Source organism: Pseudorca crassidens, chromosome 4, assembly GCF_039906515.1.
Source record: "Pseudorca crassidens isolate mPseCra1 chromosome 4, mPseCra1.hap1, whole genome shotgun sequence".
Taxonomy (NCBI): domain Eukaryota; kingdom Metazoa; phylum Chordata; class Mammalia; order Artiodactyla; family Delphinidae; genus Pseudorca; species Pseudorca crassidens.
The window spans coordinates 32,565,347-32,591,534 of NC_090299.1; the positions used below are offsets into that span (position 1 = coordinate 32,565,347).

The 26,188-nt window shown below is 39.0% G+C and overlaps 1 long non-coding RNA gene across 1 annotated transcript in view; it reads right to left on the reverse strand.

Moving 5' to 3' along the window:
* Positions 1–14,911: 14,911 nt before the first annotated feature.
* The window catches only part of LOC137223108 (uncharacterized), a 258,839-nt gene continuing 247,562 nt past the window's right edge, over positions 14,912–26,188 (reverse strand). Inside the window, exons 3-4 of the long non-coding RNA XR_010942719.1 lie at positions 15,793–16,100; positions 14,912–15,013 (exon numbers count right to left, since the gene is read on the reverse strand). This is a non-coding gene — a long non-coding RNA (uncharacterized lncRNA). The remainder of the gene's footprint in view (positions 15,014–15,792; positions 16,101–26,188) is intronic.

A 26,188-nucleotide genomic window follows, 5' to 3' on the forward strand; every position in this document is an offset into this window, starting at 1 on the left:
CAGGCTCAACCCACATTCCGTACCCCTCCCTCACCCCGGCTTGAGTGAGCCAGAACTCCCTAATTAGCCTGTGCTTTAACCCCATCCTGTCGGAGTGGGGAACAGATGCCCTCAGGCGACCTATGCACCGAGACAGGGCCAAATCCAAAGCTGAACCCCAGGAGCTGTGAACAAAGAAGAGAAAGGGAAATTTCTCTGTGCAGCCTCAGGAGCAGCGGATTAAATCTCCACAATCAACTTGATGTACCCTGTATCTGTGGAATACCTGAATAGACAATGAATCATCCCAAAATTGAGGCGGTGGACTTCGGGAGCAACTGTAGACTTGGGGTTTGCTGTATGCAACTGACTAGTTTCTGATTTATATGTTTATCCTAGTATAGTTTTAGTGCTTGTTATCATTGGTGGATTTGTTTGCTTGTTCTCCTCTCTTTTCTTTACTTTTTAATTTTTTTATTTTAATAATTTTAGTTTGCATTTTAATAACCTTATTTATTTATTTTTCTTTCTTTCTTTCTTTCCTCCTTTTTTTCTGAGCCATGTGGCTGACAGGATCTTAGTGCTCCATCCAGGTGTCAGTCCTGAGCCTCTGAGGTGGGAGAGCCGAGTTCAGGCATCAGACCACCTGAGACCTCCTGGTCCCACGTAATACCAATAGGCGAGAGCTATCCCAGAGATCACCGTCTCAACGCCAAGACCCACCTTCACTCAACAGCCAGCAAGCTCCAGTGCTGGACACCCAATGCCAAACAACTAGCAAGACAAGAACACAACCCCACCCATTAGCAGAGAGGCTGCCGAAAATCATACTAAATTCACAGACACCCCACAACACACCACTGGATGTGGTCCTGCCCACCAGAAAGACAAGATCCAGCTTCATCCACCAGAACCCAGGCACCAGTACACTCCACCAGAAAGCCTACACAACCCACTGAACCAACCTTACCCACTGGGGGCAGACACCAAAAACAATGGGTACTATGAGCCTGCAACCAGCGAAAAGGAGACCCCAAACACAGTAAGTTAAGTAAAATGAGAACACAGAGAAATACACAGCAGGTGAAGGAGCAAAGTAAAAACCCACCAGATCAAACAAATGAAGAGGAAATAGGCAGTCTACCTGAAAAAGAACTCAGAGTAACGATAGTAAAGATGATCCAAAATCTTGGAAGTAGAATGGAAAAGTACAAGAAACGTTTAACAAGGACCTAGAAGAACTAAAGAGCAAACAAACAATGATGAATGACACAATAAATGAAATTTAAAATTCTCTAGAAGGAATCAATAGCAGATTAACTGAGGCAGAAGGACGGATAAGTGACCTGGAAGATAAAATAGTGGAAATAACTACCACAGAGCAGAATAAAGAAAAAAGAATGAAAAGTACTGAGGACATTCTCAGAGACCTCTGGGACAATATTAAATGCACCAATATTCAAATTATAGGGGTCCCAGAAGAAGAAGAGAAAAAGAAAGGGACTGAGAAAATATTTGAAGAGATTATAGTTGAAAACTTCTCTAACATGGGGAAGGAAATAGTCAATCAAATCCAGGAAGTGCAGAGAGTCCCATACAGGATAAATCCAAGGAGAAACACACCAAGACACATATTAATCAAACTATCAAACATTAAATACAAAGAAAAAATATTAAAAGCACCAAGGGAAAAGCAACAAATAACATACAAGGGAATCCCCAAAAGGTTAACAGCTGATCTTTCAGCAGAAACTCTGCAAGCCAGAAGGGAATGGCAGGACATATTTAAAGTGAAAGGGAAAAACCTACAACCAAGATTACTCTACCCAGCAAGGATCCCATTCAGATTTGATGGAGAAATTAAAACCTTTACAGATAAGCAAAGGCTAAGAGAATTCAGCACCACCAAACCAGCTATACAACAAATGCTAAAGGAACTTCTCTAGGCAGGAAACACAAGAGGAGGAAAACACCTACAATAACAAACCCAAAACAATTAAGAAAATGGTAATAGGAACATACATATCGATAATTAACTTAAATGTAAATAGATTAAATGCTCCAACCAAAAGACACAGACTGGCTGAATGGATACAAAGACAAGACCTATATATATGCTGTCTACAAGAGACCCACTTCAGACCTAGGGACACATATAGACTGAATTTGAGGGGATGGAAAAAGATATTCCATGCAAATGGAAATCAAAAGAAAGCTGGAGTAGCAATTCTCATGTCAGAAAAAATAGACTTTACAATAAAGACTATTATAAGAGACAAAGAAGGACACTACATAATGATCAAGGGATCAATCCAAGAAGAAGATATAACAAGTGTAAATATTTATGCACCCAACATAGGAGAACCACAACACATAAGGCAAATGCTAACAGCCATAACAGGGGAAATTGACAGTAACACAATCATAGTAGGGGACTTTAACACCCCACTTTCACCACTGGACAGATCACCCAAAATGAAAATAAATAAGGAAACACAAGCTTTAAATGGCACATTAAACAAGATGGACTTAATTGATATTTATAGGACATTCCATCCAAAAACAACAGAATACACTTTCTGCTCAAGCGCTCATGGGACATTCTCCAGGATAGATGATATCTTGGGTCACAGATCAAGCGTTGGTAAATTTAAGAAAATTGAAATTGTATCAAGTATCCTTTCCAACCACAATGCTATGAGACTAGACATCAATTACAGGAAAACAACTGCAAAAAATACAAACACATAGAGGCTAAACAATACACTACTTAGTAACCAAAAGATCACGGAAGAAATCAAAGAGGAAATCAAAAATTACCTAGACAAATGACAATGAAAACATGACGATCCAAAACCTATGGGTTGCAGCAAAAGCAGTTCTAAGAGGGAAGTTTATAGTAATACAATTCTACCTCAAGGAAATCAAGAAACATCTCAAATAAACAACCTAACCTTAAACCTAAAGCAATTAGAGGAAGAACAAAAAACCCCCCAAAGTTAGTAGAAGGAAAGAAATCCTAAAGTCAGATCAGAAATAAATGAAAAAGACATGGAGGAAATGAGAGCAAAGATCAATAAAACTAAAAGCTGGTTCTTTGAGAAGATAAACAAAATTGATAAACATTAGCCAGACTCATCAAGAAAAAAAGGGAGATGACACAAATCAACAGAATTAGAAATGAAAAAGGAGAAGTAATAACTGACACTGCAGAAATACAAAGGATCATGAGCGATTACTACAAGCAACTATCGGCAGTAAAATGAACAACCTGGAAGAAGTGGACAAATTCTTAGAAAAGCACAACCTTCCAAGAATGAACCAGGAAAAAATAGAAAATATAAACAGACCAATCACAAGCACTGAAATTGAAACTGTGATTAAAAATCTTCCAACAAAAAAAGCCCAGGACCAGATGGCCTCATAGGCAAATTCTATAAACATTTAGAAGAGCTAACACATATCCTTCTCAAACTCTTCCAAAATATAGCAGAGGGAGGAACACTCCCAAACACATCTATGAGGTGACCATCACCCTGATACCAAAACCAGACAAAGATGTCACAAAATAAGAAAACTACAGGCCAATATCACTGATGAACATAGATGCAAAAACCCTCAACAAAATACTAGCAAACAGAATCCAACAGCACATTACAAGGATCATACACAATGATCAAGTGGGGTTTATCCAAGGAATGCAATGGTTCTTCAATATATTCAAATCAATCAAGGTGATACACCATATTAAGAAACTGAAGGATATAAACGATACATAATCTCAGTAGATGCAAAAAAGCTTTTGACAAAATTCAATACCCATTTATGATAAAAACCCTGCAGAAAGTAGGCATAGAGGGAACTTTCCTCAACATAATAAAGGCCATATATGACAAACCCACAGCCAAAATCTTTCTCAATGGTGAAAAACTGAAACCATTTCCACTAAGATCAGGAACAAGACAAGGGTGCCCACTCTCGCCACTATTATTCAATATAGTTTTGCAAGTTTTAGCCACAGCAATCAGAGAAGTAAAAGAAATAAAAGGAATCCAAATCGGAAAAGAAGAAGTAAATCTGTCACTGTTTGCAGATGACATGATACTATACATAGAGAATCCTAAAGATGCTACCAGAAAACTACTAGACCTAATCTATGAATTTGGTAAACTAGCAGGAAACAAAATTAATGCACAGAAACTCTTGCATTCCTATACACTAATGATGAAAAAGAGAAATTAAGGAATCACTCCCATTTACTACTGCAACAAAAAGAATAAAATACCTAGGAATAAACCTACCTAAGGAGACAAAAGACATGTATGCAGAAAACTGTAAGACACTGATGAAAGAAATTAAAGATGATACAAACAGATGGAGAGATATACCATGTTGTTGGACTGGAAGAATCAACATTGTGAAAATGGCTATACTACCCAAAGCAATCTACAGATTCAATGCAATCCCTATCAAACTACCACTGGCATTTTTCACATAACTAGAGCAACAAATTTCATAATTTGTATGGAAACACAAAAGACCCTGAATAGCCAAAGCAATGTTGAGAAAGAAAAACGGAGCTGGAGGAATCAGGCTCCCTGACTTCAGACTATATTACAAAGCTACATTAATCAAGGCAGTATGGTACTGGCACAAAAAGAGAAATATAGATCAATGGAAAAGGACAGAAAACCCAGAGATAAACCCCTGCACATATGGTCATCTTATCATTGATAAAAGATGCAAGAATACACAATGGAGAAAAGACAGCCTCTTCAATAAGTGGTGCTGGGGAAACTGGACAGCTACATGTAAAAGAATGAAATCAGAACACTTCCTAACACCATACACAAAAATTAATTTAAAATGGATTAAAGTCCTAAATGCAAGGGCAGACACTATAAAACTCTTAGAGGAAAACATAGGCAGAACACTCTATGACACAAATCACAGCAAGATCCTTTTTGACCCACCTCCTAGAGAAATGGAAATAAAAACAAAAATAAACAAATGGGACCTAATGAAACTTAAAAGCTTTTGCACAGCAAAGGAAACCATAAACTAGACAAAAAGACAACCCTCAGAATGGGAGAAAATACTTGCAAATGAAGCAACGGACAAAGGATTAATCTCCTAAATATACAAGCAACTCATGCAGCTCAATATAAAAAAACAAACAACCCAATCCAAATATGGGCAGAAGACCTAATTAGACATTTCTCCAAAGAAGATATACAGATTGCCAACAAACACATGAAAGCATGCTCAACAGCGCTAATCATTAGAGAAATGCAAATCAAAACTACAATGAGGTATCACCTCACACTAGTCAGAATGGCCATCATCAAAAAATCTACAACCAAAAATGCTGGAGAGGGTGTATAGAAAAGGAAACCCTCTTGCACTGTTATTGGGAATGTACATCGATACCGCCACTATGAAGAACAGTATGGAGGTTCCTTAAATAACTAAAAATAGCACTACCATATGACCCAGCAATCCCATTACTGGGCATATACCCTGAGAATACCATAATTCAAAAAGAGTCATATACTACAATGTTCACTGCAGCACTATTTACAATAGCCAGGCCATGGAAGCAACCTAAGTGTCCATCGACAGATGAATGGATAAAGAAGATGTGGCACATATATACTCAGCCATAAAAAGAAACGAAATTGAGTTGTTTGTAGTGAGGTGGATGGACCTAGAGACTGTCATACAGAGTGAAGTAAGTCAGAAAGAGAAAAACAAATACCATATGCTAACACATATATATGGAATTGAAAAAAAAAATGTTCTGAAGAACATAGGGGCAGGACAGGAATAAAGATGCAGACGTAGAAAACAGATTTGAGGACACAGGGAGGTGGAAGGGTAAGCTGGGACGAAGTGAGAGAGTGACACTCACATATATATACTACCAAATGTAAAATAGATAGCTAGTGGGAAGCAGCCGCATAGCACAGGGAGATCAGCCCTGTGCTTTGTGACCTCCTAGCAGGGTGGGATAGGGAGTGTGGGAGGGAGACACAAGAGGGAGGGGATATGGAGATATATGTATGCATATGGCTGATTCACTTTGTTATAAAGCAGAAACTAACACACCCTTGTAAAGCAATTATACTCCAATAAAGATGTTAAAAAAAAAAAACCCATATGATCATCTCAATAGATTCAGAAAAAGCTTTTGACAAAATTCAACACTCATTTATATAAAAACTTTCTAGAAAGTGGGCATTGCGGACCTTACCTCAATATAATAAAGGCCATAGATGACAAACCCATAGCTAACATCATTCTCAATGGTGAAAAGCTGAAAGCATTCCCTCTAAGATCAGGAACAATGCAAGGATGTTCATTGTCACCACTTTTATTCAACATAGTTTTGGACGTCCTACATATGGCATTCAGAAAAGAAAAAGAAATAAAAGGAATCCAAATTGTAAAAGAAGAAGTGAAACTGTCACTGTTTGCAGATGACATGATACTATACACTTGCTATCTTCCTGTTTCGAATAAGGAGTCAAAGCAAATCAAAATTCTCCAGTTACTAGCTAAAGTATTTCTCCCTCATTCCATATTCTGCTGTCTCAACCAGATGAGTTCTTTATTTTTTTCCACTGTAAATTAATTCACTTTTTAATTAAAAAAAATTTTTTTACAGTAGGTCCTTGTTGGTTATGTATTTTAAATATAGCAGTGTATACATGGCAATCCCAAACTCCTAATCTATCCCTCCCCGCTACACTTCCCTGCTGGTAACCATATGTTCATTCTCTAAGTCTATGAGTGCCAGAGAAGTTCTTGATGCCTGGGTGAAGTGGGACTCCTTCAACAGCTATGGCCTGGACAGTGTCTCACTGGAATAATAGACTTTCACTTCTAACGAAATCCAATAAATCTTTAGGATGCACAAGATTAAGTAAAAACTGTCACCACATTTAGAAAATAAGCCTATCTCTACTTCACAGAGCAGGTGTCTGAGGCAATGTGCTATTAACACATCTAGGACATGGTGTTGTCAAAGACCATAGCAAAGATGCTTGGAATCTGAGTGAAGGAAGATGGATGGAGAAAATCTTTGTTTTTGCTTTGCTGAAAATGTTAAACCAATCCAAAGTAGTTGTCTGGAACCCATGACCAATATACTTAAAAACTTACTTGGGAAAATGTCCCACCAAGACATTAGCTACTGCAGTATATTCTACCATCAAGCAGGGCGGGGAGGCAGGGAGAATCCAGCTATGTTCTCCATCTACTTTTAGAGAGAGTGAGTGGTATTTGAGGCATTGCTGCCTTCAGGTAAAACTGGTCAAGTTTAGAAATTCACCATGGTGTAAGCCCCATTGTGGCTTCTTTCTTATGCACCCAGCATGTTCAAAGCATCACCAGTGCTTAACTGAGGATAGGTTTGGTTGGGCAATGTGGCCTCCACAGTATCTTGCAAGCTGACCTTTTTTAGGGGTGACCAGAGTGGCTGCTTCCACTTGGTGTGGAATTTTTCCCTCCACCCTGCATTTATTCTAATTGTAGAAGCACACCAACACATTCCTGAAATAAAAATGCTACAGATACTTCTGAAAATGATTTTAGTGAAGGGTGCCCAGGGACAGAGAAGACAATCCCAACTTAACATTCTTTCACTCAACACGAACTCACGAAGAGGAACGTCTACTGTGCTGGGCAGCTTTGTAGGCACAGTGGGCAGAAACAGAACCAAACCAATAAAGTTCATCCATTCGCTGCTTTTGTCCTCCAGTTATTTTTCAGGACAACATCTAGGAGGCAGAAAATTGCTAAATAACCATTGTATAAACACTACAGGAGACAGATACGAGCCCTATGAAGAAAACTGAAGCAGCGTGAAGGAACAGAGGGAGACAAGGAGCACTGTTTTAGACTTTGCAGTCAGGAAAGATCTCTCAGAGGAAGCAAGTATCAGTAGAAACCTGAATGAAATGAGGGGTGGTCTGAAGAAACAGTGGCACAGGAAGAGCAAGGGCAAACATTTGACAATGGGAAGAAGTTGAGGGGGAGACTGGTATCAAATGGGTAACGGGGGGAGAGAAAGGAGATGAGGTCAGACAGAGTTGAGTCAGATTATGAAGACCTTTATTGACCATCATAAATACACTTATTTTGAAAGAGATATGAAGTTGGCAAGAGCTTTTGAGCCGGGGAGTTGCATGAGCTGACATGCTTTGAAAGGATCACGTAAGTTGCTGCATAGAGAAGAGACTAGGGCATCTAGGCAAGAACTGCTGGTGACTTAACTGGTGAGGGAAGGTAGAGATCCTGGCAGATATCGGACTTAGGATATGCTAGAGGTAGAGGCAACTGGATATGCTGCTGAACTGGATGAGGATTGTGAGAGAAAGAGTAAACATCTTTAGCTTCACGTGAGGATCAAAAACATAGAGAAATTATTGATGAGAAAAGAAAGGTTTAAAAAAACCACCTCTTTCCTGTACAGTGCCGTTGTCGTCAAGAAAGAATTTCCCTCAGTAGAATACTGACAATTCTTTAGAAAACTGCCCTCTGTAAGTTTCTCACCAGCCATCTTGAGAACTTAAGAAAAAATTATATGAAGGAGGGATTGCATCAACAAAAAGAGAGGACTTGTTGGATGCACTAAAGGAAGCAGTTGCAGACAAATGGAAGAATGAGGGGGCATCGGGAAGATTTAGAAAAGGGAATCAACAGGAGCCAGAGACTGAGGAGAGAGAGTATAAGAAAGAGATGCATCAAGAGGCACGCTGGGAATCCTAAAGGGTGCTAACAAGAAGCTCCAAGTCGATGCAGATGTCAAAGGGTGCCAAGGAGAACTTACAGGAAGAGAAGAGTTGACTCACAGCAGTAGGCTTACAAAACTATTTTAGCAAAGGGTGCAGCTGAGGCAACACTCCTGTTGACACTGGGCCAATGCACTGCATTAAAGGGCCATTTGTCAAAGCAAGTCACAGTTCTCTTTGGGTCTTAAGTAGCTGTATAGTATAGGACCTGGGGATTCTAAAGAAATAACAATATGCAAGTAATTGAAGTGCTTTCATGAGAAATAAACTTGCCATCACACGTCTCACACATACGTCATGAATACCACAGTACACGACCTTTTAAAATGTCCTGGGGGTCGACATTTCTTACAGATGTCATGAACTTGTTTTATTTGTTCCACACCTTCCCACTTCACTGCACCTGCTACAACAGTCATCATTCTGTGTTTAATGGCCAGTCAGCCTCCAGGGCCTCGTAACAGATGGAGAACATCAGATCAGCAAGTGCATGTAAAATATTCTACGTCCTGCGTAAGCTTTGCAGGCAGAGTTTGAAATGGAGATCATTTCATCTTCCATTTCTTTCTTTACCTTGCCTATTGCTCCTGGCAGCTGTGTTTTTTGCCTGTTCCAATAGCTATGTATTCTGTGCCCAATTGTATGCCATTACTTTTAAAGCTTATTTAGATAACAGGAAGACTAAGCAATGTCTATGGAAATTTCATACAAACATTCAAGCTATTTAACATACGTCCACGTCTTATAACTTTCTAAGACCCAAATATAGTGATACTGCCTTCTATAATGCCTGAGAGGAATGCATAGCAAAACTGTGTATTTTACATTTCAAGGGATCTTGTGTTCTCTATGGGGAGTAAACACCCCAATACATTATGGACTTCAGTTTGGGACTGCTAAAAATCAACGTTAGCTAAGGACAAAATTGGGGATGCTGTGCAAACTTTCCTTAAAATAAAAGTTGTAAAAAAAAAAAAAAAAACCCTTGAAAACAGTATTTATTTCGTAAATGAGTGTGAAGTCGCTCAAAACACTGTTTTAAGGTTACAGACCAGAGTGGGTATCTGTTATTTAACAGGGAAAAACCAGGGAAAAAACCTACTCAGTGTTAAGAGTGGGATAGGCTGAAGAGAGTGACCACATGGAAGAAAGAGACAGGCAGAGGCAATTCAAGAAAATGTTCAGGGAGCAGGAGATATGTGAACTTTCCTTGGAAAAACTTTTGTTTTGGTAGCCTTGAAACAAGTCAAAGGAGCACCTGAAGAGAAGGACTGACTGGGTGAAAACTGGCTGTTATGGGTGGGGCCTTCACAGAAAAAACAATGATTTGAAGAGACTACCCAAAAAGAACATTGTGCTAGTCCAACATTCCTTTCTGATGCTTCGGGTCATCTTACTGAGAATCCAGCTATTATCTCATCGTCAATTGGCAAAGAAGAGCGTTCATAAAGATTCTCCCATAGGAAACATAAACGATAGTGATGATAAAAATCGTTATTATTTACGTAGCACTTCTTACTTTGCTTCAGAAATGTCATCACGTGTTACTACGCTTGATTCCTTGCAATATGCTTGCAACTCCGGTCTCTTCTGAATGTTGAGTATGGATCAGGCTCTGGATTAGTGATGTGTCTCCATTGTCACAGTGGTTGTAGTGTGCAACCACTCTACAGCAAAGAGGGGTGGAACCAAGATTTGAGACTCTGACTCTCTGATGCCAGACTCTGCACTCTTATCAATGAGCCTGTGCTGCCTCCATTTGGAAATAATGACCCCTTCAGGATTATGGGGGGTTCTGTGGCTTGCCTACTGTCACAGAGCTCTTAAGTATCAGCGCTGATGTTAAAGGATGTTTTTCATAACCATTTCTTCACTCCAAGATTTGCTGGGTACTTCCTAAAGCAGCTTCCTTATGTCCCCTGAAATCATAGTAGTCAGTGCTGGAATTTGGGCTAATTGGAGAATATATCATTTTCTCCCCAGCAGATATTCCTTCCCACTGACTTCTCTTCAGGGGACAAATCTGTCTAGTATTTTGGACAATGTCACCAAGAACAGCTTATGGCTATGTAACAGTTTATAAAGTTTACAAATAAATGATCTATCATTTGATAGGTGGACAACTGAAAGGTAATTTAAATGTTCAAAATTTCACCATAAGAATGGAAAGCAGGAATGGGATTTTTCAAAGCAGGATTTGGAGAATATATGGCTGAAATTAGCTTTGGTATGACTAACACATTAAAATAGTGATTGAATCTCCATCCCACCTCACCTCACATTCTGCTGTGAAACATAATTCATATCAGAAAATTAATCATCACTTCTTTGAACATATTGCTATTTTGTAAAAAACTCAGTTTAAGATTCCACTGAGCTTATACTCTATTTCCCTTATACCAAAACATTATCTCTATTTAGATAATATACAGAATTACTAAACATGATACAAATGTGTTAATCAGTCTTTGACTGCATATATTCAAAGAAGGTCTAATCATCTGTCAGGGAAATGGAAATACAAACTGAACCAAATGACTTGCCAACGTCACTGGGTTGGGGGCTAGAGGAAGTGAAGGTGATCTGCCCAAACTATTTCCAATACGCTTTGACTTGACACCTGTGCTTTACTTGTGGGCCAAGTTCTTTTATGTATTCTTTTAAAATATTACTACAGTTTTTTGTTTCTTTGCCTAGTGTGGCCTAGAGAATTTAACAGCTTCTGGAAGAATGGTGATTTCTTGTATTATAAACAGTGCTTCACAGATGCCTGCCTTCACTCCCTCCCTTCCTCCCTCCATTCATTCATTCATTCATTATGTTTGGCTCCTTAAATAGGAAAGTAAGGCTGACTGTGAATTCAGATTTTGTTTTCTTAAAAACCCTGGGCTGGATGAGTAATTTTCACCAGAATATGAAATGCTTACTCTTGAGAAGCATTTCTTTCCTCGAATAAAAGCAAAAACTTGAAGAATCAGGGTCAGGTAATAAAAGACTGTGTATAATGACCACAATTGGCTAGTCTTCAAAGAAGCCACAACTTCAAAAATATCTTAAGCTGGCAAGCTCTTTATTGCTTATTGGATTGATAATTATCAAAGGTTGTAAAGTACTTGAAATCACTTTTTAAAAGCAGTGCCTGACTGTGCTAGATGGTCTTGGTCCTCCTGTGTCCCACAAGATTGACCAACATCAACTGCAGTCAGTGGGCTCCCTAAATCTCTAGCTCCTTTCTGGGTTTGGCCATTGGGAGACACCTGAGGAAAGTCTGGGAATGAGAATAGGAGGCTCATATATCTCCTCTTGGCTCTTGCCCTGACGTGGCAGAGTCTGGTAGTGGCTGTATTCCTCAACCAAAAGCCACAGGCAGGGATGAGCATCCTTTTCCTAACTCCTCTCCAGGTTTCAAGAACGACTCCTTCAGGCATAGCGATGTTGACTCATGCTGATCCTAGCCCTGAGCACATTAACGTTCCTTGTTGCTTTTTCCTAACACTGCCCACACTATTATAAATAGTACTTCATCAATCTCTACTCAATGACCTGTCTCTGTCTGCCACCTGCTTCCTGCCAGGACCCTGACTGACACCTGACCTAGGTCTAAATGTTAATCTGCTTTTCCTTTTCACTGTTCTCCCTCATAGTCTATTAAAGCTAAGAAGTAACATCATAAAGATGGTAAATCATCAAGGCCAGGGCTTCATTTGGCTTCCAAGTTTGTTTACTGTTGTCTACTAACCACTTGTATCTAGCACACTGGCTTGTATACTGATTTTAGGAAAATGTGTATTATTTGCTAGCATTTAGAAAATAGAAAGTTTTTACATAAAGACCTGGACTTCTAGCACATTATACATAAATTTAATTTTTTTTTTTTTTTGCGGTACGCGGGCCTCTCCCATTGCTGAGCACAGGCTCTGGACGCGCAGGCTCAGCGGCCATGGCTCACGGGCCCAAGTTGCTCTGCGGCATGTGGGATCTTCCCGGACCGGGGCACGAACCCGTGTGCCCTGCATCGGCAGGCGGACTCTCAACCACTGCGCCACCAGGGAAGCCCCCATCAATTTAATTTTTAAAAAACTTTTTGCAGAATTCTCACTCCATCTACATGTGATACAGCTTGACTTTTTAATTAAACATACCTTTGTAAAATTTTATATTGTGGTATAATTGATTAACAATGTTGTGTTAGTTTCAGGCGTACAGCAAAGTGATTCAGTTATACATATACATGAATCTATTTTTTTTAGGTTATTTTCCCATTTAGGTTATTACAAAATACTGAGCAGAGTTCCCTGTGCTATACAGTAGGTCCTGTTGGTTAGGGTTGTTTCCTTCCTCTTTCACTCTGTTACTCCTTATGTTTCCAGGACAACCCGCTGAATCACTAATGTTTTTTGAAGATGTGTCCAGCATTTATTCTTATCTGCTTAGCATCCCATAATCTGATACCTGTGCTCTTTTCAATATGACAGCTAACTTATCTGAAAACCTAATTGCCAATGGTATGTAAAAGGAGTATTCATTATTCATACGCTGTGCCTTTACAAGTAATTTTTTGTGTAAAAATATTAAAGCAATAGTAGTATAAAATAAAAACTACATTATCTCCACCCACCGCCCTCCCTGCCAAAAAAATCTGGACTTCTAGATTCTCCTGAAAAACAAAACAAAGCATAAACACCCTGAACTATAGGAAAATGCTGGGCCTGCATTTCTGCCTAGCAGCAATTGATTACAGCCTAGGGGAGCTGGAGTCTTACTCTTTTCAATTCCCACCACTCCCACATCTGCGTATCAGTTGCTATTTTTTTAATTGAGCTTGGGATCTTTTCTTGTTGTATATTTAGAAAAAAAATGAAATATCACACATTTCTCTGCTACAAATACTCCAGTCTCTCATTACCCTCAGAAGAGCCTCTAAATCCAACATGGTCTGGCCTCTGCCTATCTTCTTGACCTTGTCTCCCATCTCTCTCCCCTTCTCGCACTCCACTCCAGCCAAGCTTATTGTTTTATCCTATTCCTTGAACTCACCAAGGTTGTTCTCATCAAACCCACCATTCCTTCAGTCCTTTTGCCTAGTGTAGTTTCCATAGCCACACTCCCACCTGAAGTTCACATGGCTTGCTGCCTTACTTCATAGAGGTCCATTCAATGCTATCTCTTCAAAAAGGTCTTCTCTCTAGAACTTGAAGTATCCATTTTGAAAGGAGAATCTAGCATGTATGCACACAACTCTAGTATGTTGTTCTTTCTTCTGGATCCTCTACCTACTTTTAAAAATCTCCAGCACCACTATCTCTCAGGATCCTCCACCAACAAATCCATAAATTATAACAGCAAGTAAACTAACACCGCATAACCTCTGCTTGGTCCAGACTGAATGTTGTTCCAGCCCTGGGATTAAGGAGTAGAAGAGTTACTGTGCAGTATTAAAACCAGATGGTGTTATTTTAATTAGAGTAATGGGGGCTCTTAATCAGGAAAAGTGTACTAACAAAGCCAGGATACATCATGACCATTAAAAAAATCGGCAAAGCCATTACTTTAGAATAGCCTTGAAAATTTTCTACAGAAATATCTGTTCCCATTAACAGGTACTTGTGAGCCTTTTCCAAAATTCCTTCCATATTTTTTAAAATTTGTTGAATGAAGAGACAAAAAGTATAAATGTCTAAAAGGCACATAGAGTTCTGGTGCTTCGTTTTTGTGGTGTGGGTGTGCATGTGGGTGTATTTTGTGTGTGTATAAGGTGTGTTTGCTCAGAAATAAATAAAATAAAAGATAACTCCTCCCTTTGGAACCATTAACCACAAAAGATTCCTACGAGAAAAGTGAAATTTAATTTGGGAGGGATGAATGGAATAGTATGGTCCCATAAGTGGTGCAATATACTTAGCTGTATTCCAGTCATTTTAATAACTCACACCCACTCTTTATCCTTTTCACTTGCCTGTGTTTTAGCACTTCTATGTATATCTCTAGAGACCTAAGCATTCTTTCCATGTTTCTGACACTTGTGCTTATACGTATTGGGGCTGATCCTCTCTCCTCCATTAGATTTTAAATTTATGGTGCACCAACAACTTTATAACTCCCCACTCCACTTAGTAGCCCCACAGCTGAAGTCTTACCTCTTTCATGAACTCTCCCTTAGACCCTTCTGACCTCTGGTGATCCTTTCCTTCTCCAAATTCATATTGCGTTTTTCATTGCATCACATCGCACAGCACTTTCTGTAATAACATTTATTGAGCACTTGTTATATGACACACACTCCTCTGTACTTTATATGCATTACTAAATTTAATTCTCACAATAACTCTATGTATCAGGAACGCTCTTTATGCCAGTTCAACAGACCAGATTAAAGTATTTGCTCAAGTCATACAGCCAATAAATGTTATCACCCACCAAGATTTCTGAATTTAGAAACATTCTTTTTAACCATTCTGCTTGATCATGTTACACTATCTGCCACATAAAAAAATGTCTATTCATAAATGAATTACATCTTATGCATTAGTTGAGTCTCAGCCAAATGTCATACTGTACTAAAACAGTCCCTATAGTGCCCAGGTCTATATTATGGGAGGCACTCAATAAATACATGCTAGCAAATTCAGAAGCTGTAGTTGGAAGTAAACAGTCCTAATGAGAGTCTCTACAGTCCTATATCAGCTCACCTAGCTGCATGTAGCCAAGGTTTTTAAATCTATGAGATTTCAGCATTTCTATTTTTGAGATTATCAGAATATTCCAAGGAAATAGATTTATGCTATGTAGTTGAGGTTATTATTTTTAGGATCGAAGGAAGGAAAGCTGAGCTTATAAAACCTTCCATTCATCAACATGACCAGAAACAATATTCCTTTCTGGTGTAGAATGAGTTACAGTATAACTAGAAATACTTTACCTTAATTTATACTCTGGGGAGAAACAAAGATGACAAGAGAGAGGATAAAAAGGAACCACTATTCATTAAGCTTCTCTGTATCTTATTACCCAAATTTACCTTAAAACTGTATTTTAAAGCAATTTGAAGACATTAAAATTCTGTGTTTCTGTTGTTGTATTTAGTTGAGAGGGTTCATGGCTTTCATCAGTTCCTCAAAGGAGCTTTGACCAATACCCTCAAAATAAGAGGCCAGGGCTTTCCTGGTGGCGCAGTGGTTGAGAGTCCGCCTGCCGATGCAGGGGACACGGGTTCGTGCCCTGGTCCGGGAAGATCCCACATGCCGCGTGAGCCATGGCCGCTGAGCCTGCGCATCCGGAGCCTGTGCTCCGCAACGGGAGAGGCCACAACAGGGAGCGGCCCGCGTACTGCAAAAAAAAAAAAAAAAAAAAGAGGCCAATAAGATCCACTGCTCTCCTGATGATTACAGTACATCATAAATAACCTGAAAGTTATTCATTTGCCCATGATCAGATAGAAAGTTATTCATTTGCCCATGATCAGATAGAATAACTAATATTAAATTTCTGTGAATGACAATTTTCAGGTTTTAATATAAGGAAAGTGAAAAGAAACAAAGTTGTTCATATTTTAGAAGAGGACTCTTTCACACTCTTAAAAATGATTGAGGCCCCCAAAGTGCTTTTGTTTATGTGGAATGTATCTATGAATATCTACCACATTAGGAATTGAAACAAAAAATTTAAAAATGCAAGCATATACAAGCACACATTCCATTAGCCTTAAAAGTAATGGCACCATCAGAATGATGGTCATGTGGTCTTTGGAAAAAATTCCACCATGTGATCAAGAGAGAATAAGATAGAAAAGGCAAATAATGTTTTTGTTTTATTATGAAAATAATTTCACTTTGCAGCCCCTGAAGGATCTAAGGGACACTTAGGTGTACTCAGATGACATTTTGAGAACTACTGCTTTAGGGAAAATAAAATCTATAATTGGCACTATTTCCCCATTTCATTTGGGTTTTGGAAAGTGGAGATCCAAATCACTCATCTCTGGGAAATGGAGTGAACTTTATGTAAGTGTTAACACTATCCTCACTCTAACTGCATCCCTTAGTTTTTCTTTGCCTTACTTTTATCACATATTTATTTCATCTTACTATACTGTGAACATACTTACAAATCCCTTTAAGTCTTTTCTGGAACAAGACAGTATTTAAAGAAACAAAGGAAAAAGCAATAAATGGCCATAAAATGCTAAGATGGGGGCAGTAGTTTTTTTTTTTAAGTAATTATTCTGAAATTACTAAGTGCAGCGTCATGATACTATTAGAGAATCTGAAACTTTTAGGAAGTTAAAAAATTGTAAAATGGAATAATTTTAAACCTAGAAGAAGTTTTGGTGTTTTAGTCATCATCTTTTTAAAGAGGAGGAAAGTCAAGTAATGTTTTCTTTCAGCTTCCTCAACTACTGAATATTTTTTAAAAGATTCCTTTAGTCCTTGAAAATAGAAATTACCTTGATAGAAACAGAAGGTATTTTATCGTATTTTTACTGTTGACAGTGATGAACGTTTGATAATTCTCTTACGTAAATGAGCTGTGATGCCACTGATCTTCTGTGTGCTAACTCTATAATGGCTGATGTTAAATATGCTGGAGAAATGGGGGTCATGAGTGGGAGCAGGGACAACAGAAGCAACCAGTGTCTGTGTTCATCACTGACAACAGAATACCATACCTTTCATATGCAACTGGTGGCCTTCCCTCCCTGCCAGTAGCCTATTGTTAAAGATAAATGTTTGAAAACAGGAGACTTCTCCTATGAAACCATAAATCTGTGTTTGTGGTATTGTCTAATCTCTGTTGTGGGAATGGATCTGACATCACCATGTGAAAATTATGATTTCTTTCAACCCAAAACCAGAATGCAGAGGATGATGAAGAAAAATTTCCTCTTCGTATTCAGGCAAATGTCACAATTGTGTATAATTCTGTTACCCATGTTGAGAAGAAAATAGACTGAGGGTTTACTATCCCTTAATTACAATTATCTTCCAGGAGAGGTCATGGTTTATGTGCTCACTAAAGCAATTGAGCCCTTACTTCCTCTCTAGCTAATCCTGAGCTGGAGAATGCAAATGTCATCACTGTAATACTACAAGTCATGAAAACAAACCAGAAAAGAGGATTTTCATCCAAAGGTTCAAATCAAGTCCATATTTCCTGGTCCCCAGTCACTTCCCTATGTTCTTTCATCAAACATTTCCAGTGTACACCTTGCTGGAAATATCTTTTAAATTCCACTTGTCAGAGTGACATGATGCAAAAGTTGTGCTTTATGGTAGGAAAACAACTTGCCACCTACTTATCTGTGCATCCCTCCTACAATCCCTGAAACACCCTCCAAGACAACAGTATTGCTTTCGTTAACCTCCCTTCTTTTTTTTTTAACATCTGAGCATATGTTGGAAGCAATGACATCATGCAGTAACCTTCCTCTCTCAAAGAGCATGCAACACCTTTCAGGCAAGATGCTCACAGTAAACATTTACCATGAATCCTAACCCTTCCCTGCACAAGGGTAACCATCTCCACATCGCCACAGAGACGTGTCTCTCTATGATCTGATGGTGCAGCTGGGAATAGAAGCCAGAAGCCCTGGCTCTCTGTGAAGTGTTCCAACTAGAAAACATTAGGCCTGTTTCTTCGAGGAAGAAAGCTCCCTCTGGGAGCAGGCTGATGATCTGGCTAATGGGAGGATGGCTGGGGCTTCCTCAGCCCCGAGTGAGTGCCCTTTCAGATACCTGCACAGTGGTTTCAGGCAGGTGTGACCTTTGCTGAGTAACTATTTCTATCAACACAGAGATGATCTTGCTCCGTGTTTGATAGTAATATGGAGGCAATTTTCTTATTTCAAAACAGAGAATTAAAGACTGGAGAACTGCCACTCTGTCTGAAAAATCCCAAACACATTCCTTGACCAATAAAACAAATCAAAACAGAACAAAACGAACAAAAAACCCACTGTGAAACTTTATGAACATCAGGCAAAAAAAATTCACTTTTTCTTTTGAAGAATTAATAAATTTTTGTTGCTGTGAGTTGAATTAGGCATTTTGGGTAGCTGCTTTAGGTGGTACTGTTAAAGCTTGAATATTCTGAATTTACTCAGACCTTGGAATCTGAGAGCTTCAGTACATCCCCCACTATGTCTTCTCTGTGCCCCTCAATCTACCAGCAGGGTTTAGCTTAGTATCATTCAGTTAAAATAAAAACATAATTAGTTTTCCATCTGTATTTCCAGCTCAGAACAGGTTCTCAACATATATTTGTTGACTATAATAATGAAAATTCTTGTCAAAACCCATGCCAGTGAAGGATGACTATTTCCCATGCTCATTTTTTGGGGGGGGAAAGTGCATTTTTAGAGAGAAGGGGGTAATTCATGTGACACTGAAGAATAATTTGATAACATGCTGCAAAAATATTTTGAGATATATCATTACTGGTGCAGGCATAGGTGCTGTATACTGAACTGAGTATGTCCTTCAATGTGATTTTACTTTCCCATCCTGAATAGCTATTCTCCATTGACATAACTAGTCAAGGCAATGAAGCCACTGTGTTAAGTTTTAATTTTTCAAAAAGGCAAGACCCAAAGGAGAAGTCAGAAATTTTTCCTTATAAAAATGCAGCATGAGAGTTAGGTTTTAAAGTTACTTTTTATTCTTATTTGTAAAGTTTCCCTATAAACTAACCCTTCTTAAATAAGTCTTACAATTTTTCAACTTAAATAATTATAACCAAGGGGGGTGGAGTCAAGATGGCACACTAGGAGGACATGGAACTCGCGTCTCCTCACAACTAGGGCACCTACCAGGCACCGTGGGGGACCACGGACACCTAAGGGAACGGAAGGAACCCCCAGCGAGGGGGTAGGGCATGGGGCGTTGGGGGAGTGAAGGGGGAGGAGAAGCAGAGGTGGAACAGGACCAGCGCCCCCGAGGGGCAGCTGTGGGGGGAGGGGGGCGGAAGGGATCCCATGCCCGAAGCGGGAAATTGGGGAACCAGTGGGAGGGAAAAGGATCAAAAGGGAGCGTGGCCAGGTTTCCCCTGCCCACTCGGGCCCCCAGGAACCTGCTGAGATCCCGGGCCTGATCCTCTGCCCACCGAGGATCCTCCAGCCGTGCAGGTCCTGAGGAAGTGGGAGGGAGGGAAGGGGAGGAGTCAAAGTAAAGGCTGGACCTCCTGGAGGGCACCCCTGAGGGGTGGCTGGGGGAGGGGAGGAGTTCCTACACCCAGAGAGACCCACGCACGGTTAGGGGTCCAGCAGGGACAGGGGAGACCCTAGGGGAGACGGTGAGGGAGGGGTGTGAAGGAACAAAAGGGAACGGGGCCAGTGCCTTCCCTGTCCACTTAGGCACCAGGGAGCTTGTTGGGTTCCCCGGCGTCATTCTCTGCCCTCGGAGTCTCCCTCCTGCCACACAAAACCCAGGCCCTGCCACTACACCCACACCCGGGGCCCTACCTCTATACTCAGAGACCCCCTCCAATGAGCTGGGCCTAAGGCCCACCCACACACCCTCACCCAGGGCCCTATGTCCAAACTCCAGAAGTGCACACCACAGAAGCCCTCCTTTCGAAGTGCTGCCTCTCCCCTTTGGGGCAGGTCCTAAGCAGATGCCCCATCCCACGGGCAAACGTCACCCCCACCCGCATAGGTCCCGCCCCACCCTAAACCCCACCCCTGCCTAAGGTCCACCCCCTGTCTAAACTCCACACCCACAGCCAAGGCTTTTTTTTTTCTTCTTTTCTTTTTACCTCTTTTAGATTGAGGTTCTGTTTTACCTTGATTCACAGTTGTTGACTCTTTTATATTTTTATTAAAAAAATAAATCTAATAAATATTTATTAGAATAAATTTTTATTTATTAGAGCTAATAAATCTTTATTTTTCTAATTTTACTTTATTCTTTATACTTTGTTAGTGATCTCTCCTTTTGGCTTGTTGCCCCCCCCCCCTTTTTTTTTCTATTTTCTGTTGTGGTTTTATTTTGCCTTGTTGCAGTTGTTTCAATTATAGTTTTATTTTTCCTAATATGTTTTTTATCTTTCTAATTTTATTATGTTTTTTATCCTTTGATATTGTACTGCTCCTTTTTTTCTTTCTTTCTTCTTTTTTTTTTTACCACACCACAAAGCTTGCAGGATCTTGGTTCCCAGGCCAGATGTTGGGCCCAAGCTCCTGTGGTGGGAGCTCTAAGTCTGAACCACTGGACTAACACAGAACCTCAGACCCCAGGGGATATCAGTCGGAGTGAGGCCTCCCGGAGATCCTCATCTCAGCACCAAAACCCAGCTCTATCCAAGTGCCTACAAACTCCAGTGCTGAAAGTCTCAGTCCTAACAATTAGTAACACAGGAATACAGCACAACCCATCAAAAAAAAAAAAAGGAAATGACAAAAAAATTTGTTACAGACTAAGGAGGAAGGTAAAAACCTACAAGACGAAATACATGAAGACAAAATAGGCAACCTACCTGAAAAAGAATTCAAAGTAATGCTAGTAAAGATGATCCAAAATCTCGGAAACAGAATTGAGAAAACACAAGAAACATTTAACAAGGATCTAGAAGAACTGAAGAGCAAACAAACAGGGATGAACAACACAATTACTGAAATTAAAAATACTCTAGAAGGAATCAATAACAGAATAACTGAGGAAGAAGAATGGGTAGTGAGCTAGAACATAAAATGGTGGAAATAACTGCCAGGGAGCAGAATGAAGAAAAAAGAATGAAAAGAATTGAGGACAGTCTCAGAGACCTCTGGGCAACATTACAAGCATCAACATTCGAATTATAGACATCCCAGAAACAGAAGAGAAAAAGAAAGGGTCTGAGAAAATATTTGAAAAGATTGTAGTCAAAAACTTCCCAAACATGGGAAAGGAAATAGTCAATCAAGTCCAAGAAACACAGAGAGTACAATACAGGATAAATCCAAGGAGAAACACACCAAGACACATATTAATCAAACTATCAAAAATTAAATACAAAGAAAAAATATTAAAAGCACCAAGGGAAAAGCAACAAATAACATACAAGGGAATCCCCAAAAGGTTAACAGCTGATTTTTCAGCAGAAACTCTGCAAGCTAGAAGGGACTGGCAGGACATATTTAAAGTGATGAAAGGGAAAAACCTAAAATCAAGATTACTCTACCCAGCAAGGATCTCATTCAGATTCGATGGCGAAATTAAAACCTTTACAGACAAGCAAAAGTTAAGAGAATTCAGCACCACCAAACCAGCTTTACAACAAATGCTAAAGGAACTTCTCTAGGCAGGAAACACAAGAGAAAGAAAAGACCTACAATAACAAACCCAAAACAATTAAGAAAATGGTAATAGGAACATACATATCAATAATTACCTTAAATGTAAATGGATTAAATGCTCCAACCAAAAGACACTGACTGGCAGAGTGGATACAAAAACAAGACCTGTATATATGTTGCCTACAAGAGACCTACTTCAGACCTAGGGACACATACAGACTGAAAGTGAGGGGATGGAAAAAGATATTCCATGCAAATGGAAATCAAAAGAAAGCTGAAGTAGCAATTCTCATATCAGATAAAATACACTATAAAATAAAGACTATTACAAGAGACAAAGAAGAACACTACATAATGACCAAAGGGTCAATCCAAGAAGAAGATATAAAAATTGTAAATATTTATGCACTCAACATAGGAGCACCTCAATACATAAGGCAAATGTTAACAGCCATAAAAGGTGAAATTGACAGTAACACAATCATAGTAGGGGAAATTAACACCCCACTTTCACGAAGAGATAGATCATCCAAAATGAAAATAAATAAGAAATCACAGGCTTTAAATGACACATTAAACAAGATGGACTTAATTAATATTTATAGGACATTCCATCCGAAAACAACAGAATACACTTTTTTCTCAAGTGCTCATGGAACATTCTCCAGGATAGATCATATCTTGGGTCACAAATCAACCTTGGTAAATTTAAGAAAATTGAAATCGTATGAAGTATCTTTTCCAACCACAACGCTATGAGACTAGATATAAATTACAGGAAAAAAAACTGTATAAAATACAAACACATGGAGGCCTAACAATACACTACTAAATAACCAAGAGATCACTGAAGAAATCAAAGAGGAAATCAAAAAATACCTAGAAACAAATGACGGTGAAAACACGATGACCCAAAACCTATGGGATGCATTAAAAGCAGTTTTAAGAGGGACGTTTATAGCAATAAAATCCTACCTCAAGAAACAAGAAACATCTCAAATAAACAACCTAAACTTACACCTAAAGCAATTAGAGAAAGAAGAACAAAAAAACCCTAAAGTTAGCAGAAGGAAAGAAAACATAAAGATCACATCAGATCAGAAATAAATGAAGAAGAAATGAAGGAAACAATTGCAAAGATCAATAAAACTAAAAGCTGGTTCTTTGAGAAGATAAACAAAATTGATAAACCATTAGCCAGACTTATCAAGAAAAAAAGGGAGAAGACTCAAATCAACAGAATTAGAAATGAAAAAGAAGTAACAACTGAAACTGCAGAAATCCAAAGGATCATGAGAGATTACTACAATCAACTATATGCAGTAAAATGAACAACCTGGAAGAAATGGACAAATTCTTAGAAAAGCACAACCTTCCGAGACTGAATGAGGAAGAAATAGAGAATATAAACAGACCAATCACAAGCACTGAAATTGAAACTGTGATTAAAAATCTTCCAACAAACAAAAGCATAGGACCAGATGGCTTCACAGGCGAATTCTATAGAACATTTAGAGAACAGCTAACCCCTATCCTTCTCAAACTCTTCCAAAATATAGCAGAGGGAGGGACACTCCCAAACTCATTCTATGGCCACCATAACCCTGATAACAAAACTGGACAAAGATGCCACAGAAAAAGAAAACTACAGGCCAATAACACTGATGAACATAGCTGCAAAAATCCTCAGGAAAATACTAGCAAACAGAATCCAACAGCACATTAAAAGGGTCATATACCATAATCAAGTGGGATTTATCCCAGGATTGCAAGGATTCTTCAACATATGCAAATCAATGAATGTGACACACCATATTAACAAATTGAAAGAGAAAAACCATATGATCATCTCAATGATGCAGACACAGTTTTCGACAAAATTCCACACCCATTTATGGTAAAAACCCTCCAGAAAGTAGGCATAGAGGGAACTTGCCTCAACATAATAAAGGTCATATATGACAAACCCACAGCCAACATCGTTCTCAATGGTGAAAAACTGATACCATTTTTCCTAAGATCAGGAAAAAGACAAGGTTGCCCACTCTCACCACTATTATTCAACATAGTTTGGGAAGTTTTAGCCAGAGCAATCAAAGAAGAAAAAGAAATAAAAGGAATCCAAATTGGAAAAGAAGATGTAAAACTGTCACTGTTTGAAGATGACATGATACTATACATAGAGAATCCTAAAGATGCTACCAGAAGACCACTAGAGCTAATCAATGAATTTGCTACAGTAGCAGGATACAAAATTAATGCACAGAAATCTCTTGCATTCCTATACACTAATGATGAAAAATCTGAAAGAGAAATTAAGGAAACACTCCCATTCATCATTGCAACAAAAAGAATACCTAGGAATAAACCTACCTAAGGAGACAAAAGACCTGTATGCAGAAAACTATAAGACACTGAAAAAATAAATTAAAGATGATACAAACAGATGGAGAGAAATACCATGTTCATGGATTGGAAGAAACAACATTGTGAAAATGACTATATTATCCAAAGCAATCTATAGATTCAATGCAATCCCTATCAAATTACCAATGGCATTTTTCACATAACTAGAACAAAAAAGTTCACAATTTGTATGGAAACACAAAAGACCCCAAATATCTAAAGCAACCTGGAGAAAGAAAAATGGAGCTGGAAGAATCAGGCTTCCTGACTTCAAACTATACTAGAAACCTACCATAATCCAGACAGTATGGTACTGGCACAAAAACAGAAATATAGATCAATGGAACAGGATAGAATGCCCAGAGATAAACCCACGCACATATGGGCACCTAATTTACCACAAAGGAGGCAAGAACATACAGTGGAGAAAAGACAGCCTCTTCAATAAGTGGTGTTGGGAAAACTGGACAGCTACATGTAAAAAAATGAAATTAGAACACTCCCTAACACCATACACAAAAATTAATTCAAAATGGATTACAGGCCTAAATATAAGGCCAGACACTATAAAACTCTTAGAGGAGAACATAGGCAGAACACTCCATGACACAAATCACAGCAAGATCCTTTTGACCCACCTCCTAGAGAAATGGAAATAAAAACACAAATAAACAAATGGGACCTAATGAAACTTAAAAGCTTTTGCACAGCAAAGGAAACCATAAACAAGACTAAAAGACAACCCTCAGAATGGGAGAAAGCATTTGCTGACGAAGCAACGGACAAAGGATTAATTTCCAAAACATATAAGCAGCTCATGCAGCTCAATACCAAAAAAACAACCCAATCCAAAAATGGGCCGAAGACCTAAATAGACATTTCTCCAAAGAAGATATACAGATTGCCAACAAATACATGAAAGGTTGCTAAACATCACTAATCATTAAAGAAATGCAAATCAAAACTACAGTGAGGTGTCACCTCACACCAGTCAGAATGGCCATCATCAAAAAATCTAGAAACAATAAATGCTGGAGAGGGTGCGGAGAAAAGGGAACACTCTTGCACTGTTGGTGGGAATGTAAATTGATACAGCCACTGTGGAGAACAGTATGGAGGTTCCTTAAAAAACTACAAATAGAACTACCATATGACCCAGCAAACTCACTACTGGGCATATACCCTGAGAAAACCATTATTCAAAAGGAGTCATGTATTACAATGTTTGCTGCAGCACTATTTACAATAGCCTGGAGATGGAAACAACCTAAGTGTCCATCATCGGATGAATGGATAAAGAAGATGTAGCACATATATACAATGGAATATTACTCAGTGATAAAAAGAAATGAAATTGAGTTATTTGTAGTGAGGTGGATGGACCTAGAGACTATCATACAGAGTGAAGTAAGTCAGAAAGAGAAAGACAAATACTATGTGCTAACGCATATATATGGAATCTAAAAAAAAAAAAGTTCTGAAGAACCTAGGGGCAGGACAGGAACAAAGAGATGCAGACATAGATAATGGACTTGAGGACACGGGGAGGGGGAAGGGTAAGCTGGGATGAAGTGAGAGAGTGGCATGGACATATATACACTACCTAATGTAAAACAGATAGCTAGTGGGATGCAGCCACATAGCACAGGGAGATCAGCTTCATGCTTTGTGTCCACCTAGAAGGGTGGGAGGGAGACGCAAGAGGGAGGAGATATGGGGATATATGTATAGCTGATTCACT